Source organism: Sander lucioperca, chromosome 17, assembly GCF_008315115.2.
Source record: "Sander lucioperca isolate FBNREF2018 chromosome 17, SLUC_FBN_1.2, whole genome shotgun sequence".
Lineage (NCBI taxonomy): Eukaryota > Metazoa > Chordata > Actinopteri > Perciformes > Percidae > Sander > Sander lucioperca.
Genome location: NC_050189.1, coordinates 20,491,372 through 20,497,468, shown reverse-complemented (window position 1 = coordinate 20,497,468; position 6,097 = coordinate 20,491,372). Strand labels below are relative to the sequence as shown.

At 39.4% G+C, this 6,097-nt stretch overlaps 2 protein-coding genes and 1 long non-coding RNA gene across 3 annotated transcripts in view; 2 read left to right on the top strand and 1 right to left on the bottom strand.

Moving 5' to 3' along the window:
• Positions 1-6,097, top strand: part of LOC116034141 (hemicentin-1-like) — a 1,482,957-nt gene that overhangs the window by 685,958 nt on the left and 790,902 nt on the right. The gene's annotated exons all lie outside the window — the stretch shown is intronic.
• The window catches only part of LOC116034453 (Fc receptor-like protein 5), a 245,863-nt gene that overhangs the window by 220,938 nt on the left and 18,828 nt on the right, over positions 1-6,097 (top strand). The gene's annotated exons all lie outside the window — the stretch shown is intronic.
• Positions 252-677, bottom strand: LOC116036441. The gene is made up of 3 exons (XR_004101610.1): positions 640-677; positions 481-549; positions 252-388 (listed from the first exon to the last, which is right to left on the bottom strand). It is a non-coding gene; the product is annotated as an uncharacterized LOC116036441 (long non-coding RNA).

Sequence of the window (6,097 nt, the reverse complement as noted above, 5' to 3'; positions counted from 1 at the left end):
TTGAGATGTTGATCCATTCAGATGGTTGTTAGTTCTCTAAAAGGGACTGAGTTTCTACAACCAGTCATGTGGAAAAGGCTTTGTTGATTGGTTCTGAAATCTTCCTGTTTGAAGATTAATATTTTATATTTCTGACTGAATGTACTGCAGAGCTCTATTTGTGATGACATCATTACCTGCTTCGGTGCTGACCAATCAGAGTGCAGCATTTGTACCGCACACTGATTTAAAAAATAAAAAATTTGAGTGAATTTTTGACTCGTGGTGTTTCAAAAACTTTATTAAATAAACAGTTTGTAAGAATAATAAATGTGTCCAGAAGCCCCGCCCTCCTCCGCTGTCTGTCACTCCGTCAGCTGATTGGCTCTCTTGGCTGAGGGAGCTTCACCTGTTCAGGTAGAAACACAGAAGCACAGCTGGAACATTTATCACTCATTAACCAGCTGCTGTTCTGTCTCAAGGGATGGAGGCGGGGCTTACAGTCTGCAGGCGGCCAATGGCTGCAGCTCTTCACTGTGTAGATGATCCCGCTCGCCGTCTTCCTGGTTTCTGACAACAACAAACACCACACAATCAAATATGCTTCAGAAACAAATTCATTTTCTATCGTCCAGCTTTATTCCCAATAACAGGATTTACCTGCGTGTAGAACTACGGATCCACAGGTGGAGGAAACGAGTACTGTAGTACTGTAGTTTTTATTGACGACTACAGTTTGTGTCTGAACCAATAGGAAGGATACAGGTTGGTGATGTCATAGGGCCCTCTGAGCTCCAGAGGCTGAGGACACTCAGACATTATTATATTATTATATTATTATTTATGACTTCAGACTGAACATGCTGCATATATCATCACCAACCTTCTCCGCGGCGCTGGACAGGATCACACTCTGAAACACAAAGAGGTGAGTCAAGACAGAGCCAATCAGGACGTCCTGTCACAGGGACAGGAAGTGTGTTGGGACAGAAGAGGACGTCCCTTCCCTTTCCACGTCTCCATCAGACACACAGCGTTGGTGATGGTGTAGCGCCTCCTGGTGGAGTCTTTGATGGCTGCAGAGTAGACACCTCAAACACCAGACCCCTCTCTATGGCCTGAACATACACACACACACACACACACAGACAGACAGACAGACAGACAGACAGACAGACAGACAGACACACACACACACACACACACACACACACACACACACACACAAACACACAGACACACACACACACACACACATATAGAGACTATTATTAATATAAACACCTTACTATACTATGATATTTTTCGACAAACTATACTATGACTTTCTTTTAATCATTTTATTGGACATACTATACTATGACTTTTGTCATATTTTCTGATATACTAGACTATGATTTTTTTCTTCAAATTCGACATATTATACTATGACTTTTTATTGACTTTATTCAACATACTACACTATGACATTTTTTCAAAGATTTCGACATACTATACTATGACTATTTAGGAGAGGAATGTGATTGGCCGGCTGTCAGAGGCCCAGGATGTGGTTGATGTGACCCTGAAGACAAATGAAAACATCTGTTTAACAAACTATGAAACACATTTTCTTACCATGAATTCTTGAAATGAAAAAGTAAAAAAATATAAACCATCTTGGTGTTTTCAACAGTTTTTTCAACATACTATACTAAGACTTATGACTTTATTCAACATACTATACTATTATTATAATTGATGTGTAACATTACTGTGTGTGTTTGGGGTGGGATAGGGGGACAATAATGACTTTAGATTTTTATGATTTTATGTATGTGTATTATATGTTGTACTGTAAATACTTTGTATTTTAATGTGCCATCTACCTGCCCAGGGACTATGGGCAGAAATTAGCAATGTGCTACAACCTGGAACAAGACATCTATTAATGTTTTTGTGTACTGTCCCTGTTCAAATAAATAAATTACAATTACTTTTTGTTTTTTTCAAAATGTTTGACATACTATGACTTTTTCCAACATACAATAATGATTGTTTTTATATACTATAATATGATTTATTTTCGACTATACTGACTTTTCTTGACATACTAAATTCATGTTTTTTCGACATACTATATTATTACATTTTTGGACATTCTATACTATGACTTTTTTTTCTAAATTAATCGACATATTATACTATGATTTTGATCAACATTCTATGACATTTTTTTCAAAACATTCGACATACTATACTATGACTTTTTTTCAACATTTTTGAGATACTATAACTATGACTTTTTTCTACATACAAAACTGTTTTGGACATTCTATGCTATGACTTTTTTTTTTTTTTTTTTTTTTAATTTGCAAAGATTTTTGACTATTTTGATGCTATATACTATGACTTTTTTTGACATACTATAATATGACTTTTTTCAACATATACTATCTTTTTTTCGACATGCTATACTACGACTAGAATGCTACTCCTCCCACATAATTTACACTACACTACTACAGACATCATTTAAACTTTAAAGGAGAATTCCGGTCGATTTCAACACGTAGCTCTGTTGCTTGGAAATTTGGAGCGCTGTCAGTAGCGAGAAAAATGAAAACAATCGGTGCTGCCTACACCGTGTTATCCTCCTGCTAGAGTTAGCACCCAACAGGTTTAAACAGGGCAAGCCTCTAAACATGTTCAAAATGTAATTTCAAGTGCCTACCTATGTGCAGTAGAGCTTAGATCGGGCCCAAAAAAAATCAAGCTCCACCTTACCCGAGCCCGACACATTAACTGGAATTATGAGCCCGAGCCCGATTTAAACCAGACAATCTTTTCATACGTGGGCCGTTATAACTGACGTTTTCAACTACAATTCCTAGTTGTTTGAACTAATGATATATTGTTTTTTAGTGTTTGGTGGATTGGATGATTGAAGTTTTTGAGAAACAAAACATACTGGCAATTTAACAATTTATTCGTTTCACAAACAGGAGCCTCAGTAGCGTGTGGAAGAACCATACACAACAGCCTGGCTCCTCCTCCTCATGCTGGTCACACTGCTGTGGGATGGCATACCATTCTTCAACCAGCATTTGTCGCAAGTCAGCCAACGTGTTTGTGTTGGTCATTCTGGCACGAACAGCACGCCCAAGCTGATCCCACAAGTGTTCAATGGGGTTGAGGTCAGGACTGCTGGCAGGCCGTCCCCTCCTCTCCACTCCCACATTCTGGAGGTAGTCTCTGATAAACCCGACTTGTGGGGGCGAGCGTGGTCATCTTGGAGGATAGAGTTCGGTCCCAGACTGTGGAGATATGGGATTGCCACTGGTTGCTGAATCTCACCTCTATATCTCTCTGCATTGAGATTGCTTCCGATGATGACAAGCCTGGTTTTTTCCAGAGAGGGAGATGCCGCTCCACACCATCACACTGCCTCCACCAAAAGGTGTTACTCTATCGGTGCAGCAATCAGCATAGTGTTCTCCATGTCTTCTCCACACTTTGACTCTATGATCCAACTGCCGTAGGCAGAATCTGGACTCATCACTGAACATAACGTTCCTGTGTCAGATTTATTGCCAAAAAGCATTGTTACCACAGAGAAATAATCTACCAAAACACAAACTTTCTTACTTTTCGTGCTAAGTTTACATACATAGATACCACATGGGCCGCTGCTGTTTATTGGAGCGATATGTTGACACGGCATGACCTAATGCATGTGTGTCTATGGAGGCAGAAGGTCTATCCACAATTAAAGAAACTGTTCAGTAACACACATAACAAACATCATTTTCAGCATCTTACTGAGGTATTACTAATTACTGAAATAACAAATACTTTACCTGACACAAGCTAGCATTAGCTTAATTCAGTATCAGGACAGTCACTTAACTTATTGTTAGCTTAAAAGAAGGTTTAATGTTGTCTTTTGTGATATTAAATTCAACGCTTTTGTAATAGTTAAATATTGTAAAACACATTTTCCATCTGTGAAATGTTATTCCATGTTGCTTAGTTTAGCATTTCTTTTACATGAACATCCAAAAGCAGTACAAAAATCTTTTTCTGAGTCTTTAAGATCAGTTCATCAGTCCAAGATGGCGGCGGCACAGACTTTTAAACACATTAACTGTTCAAGTCATTTTTTAAGCAGCAGACATGTTCTGATTAAAGCTTCCCAGTTCTGAATATTTTCTTCTTTTCTTCATTTTAAGGGACAATAGACTAAATACTTCAGCAATCTGACATCACCTTAGTAAACAGTGATGATTTTTTTAATTAAAGGGGTGATAGAATGCAAAACTGACTTTACCTTGTCATAATTGAATAACGACAGTTTGGTGGGTAACTAGGACATACATAGAACTCCCATTGACTACTTTCCTCTGCAAATCTCACAATTTGAAACTGCCTCTGAAAACGGGAAAATCTCAGCGAACCACCGAGTTGATGTTGCTCCTCCTTATTTGGCTCTAGTCTCTATCTTCATGGAATTATGAACGCCATGACGGACGGCGGAAGAGCTAAGCTGTAGACGGGACGGCAAGCTAAACTCGTACGTTTTCATTCGTGTTTGTGTTCTCACATTCACAATCTGCAGAGTAATCCTCACCAACACAAGCATGTGTATGTATTGCCTTTCTGTTTTAAATTATCCTCAACCAGCTAGCTAGCCGCTGTGCTAACCAGCTAACAGGTCCAACCCGATGATGACCCACATAACTAGCTAACATCGGTTATTCACTGACCTAGCTACATATCCCAAAAAGCAAGCAGTTCCCTTGATCATTTAACTTAACACACATACAGAAAATATTGGTTAAATTAAAGATGACATGGCACGGAAACTAGCTTCAAAAGGGCACTTAGCCCTCTAAAAACATGGGCTACATGTTATATAAATCTTTATTTAAGTAAAGAATAGATGTTAATACAAAATAAACCCTAGATTGATGTCTTATCTTTACCATTACCATCTGTACCACATAGTGGTCCAGATCAGCACCAGTATATGGGGATACCCCGTTTACCACATAGTGGTCCAGATCAGCACCAGTATATGGGGATACCCCGTTTACCACATAGTGGTACAGATCAGCACCAGTATATGGGGGTACCCCGTTTACCACATAGTGGTCCAGATCAGCACCAGTATATGGGGATACCCCGTTTACCACATAGTGGTGCAGATCAGCACCAGTATATGGGGATACCCCGTTTACCACATAGTGGTACAGATCAGCACCAGTATATGGGGATACCCCGTTTACCACATAGTGGTCCAGATCAGCACCAGTATATGGGGATACCACGTTTACCAAATAGTGATTCAGACCAGCACCAGTATATGGGGATACCCCGAAAACGGAGGGAGAAAGAATTAAGGGTCGGTATCCAATCCTGATATCTCCAACTTCTCCAAATACTGCTCTTTGTGAGCACCTACCAGATGCCCTACCTCGACCGACAACTTGTTGTTCAATAGAAGAAGCCATAAATACAGTTTATTTAGTGTTATGTGTTTCAAACTTACTGAAACTATGGAACTTTCCGCTCGTCTACTACACCGTTTAGCTGGTTATTGCCGGTGAGTTTGCCGTCCATCATGGCGTCGTCACGTGTTTGCAAGGGGTCTATACTATAGTTATGCCGAAAGTGTAGCTAGCGAGCCGCAATCTTTACCCATAGGATTGAAGGGACACTAGCAGCTAACGAAACCCCTCAAATTCACAAAAATTCATTAAATTGAAATAGGACACAAGTGTTAGCTAGCTTTGTAAGACCTTAGGGTAGCTGTGATATAAATGGCGTGACGAAATTCAAACTGTAAATATACTATAATTATAGCTCCGCGCAGCCCCGGTAGTCCAGTAACCTAGAAAGTGTGGAGCTCCTGAAGTTCTTACCAAATTTGCAATTAACCATCAATTTTCATAAAACAGCCCATATTTGAGCATAACATAGTTGATTTCTCGCATTAAAAAAAAAGTCTCAGAAGTGAATTTAATAACGAAATAGCAGACAAACAATGTATAACTACTGCAGTGTCTGAAATATGAGACCTGCCGTCTTGTCTCCAATGGATGTGTACCAATCAGCGCGCAACTCATCTAAATATTCA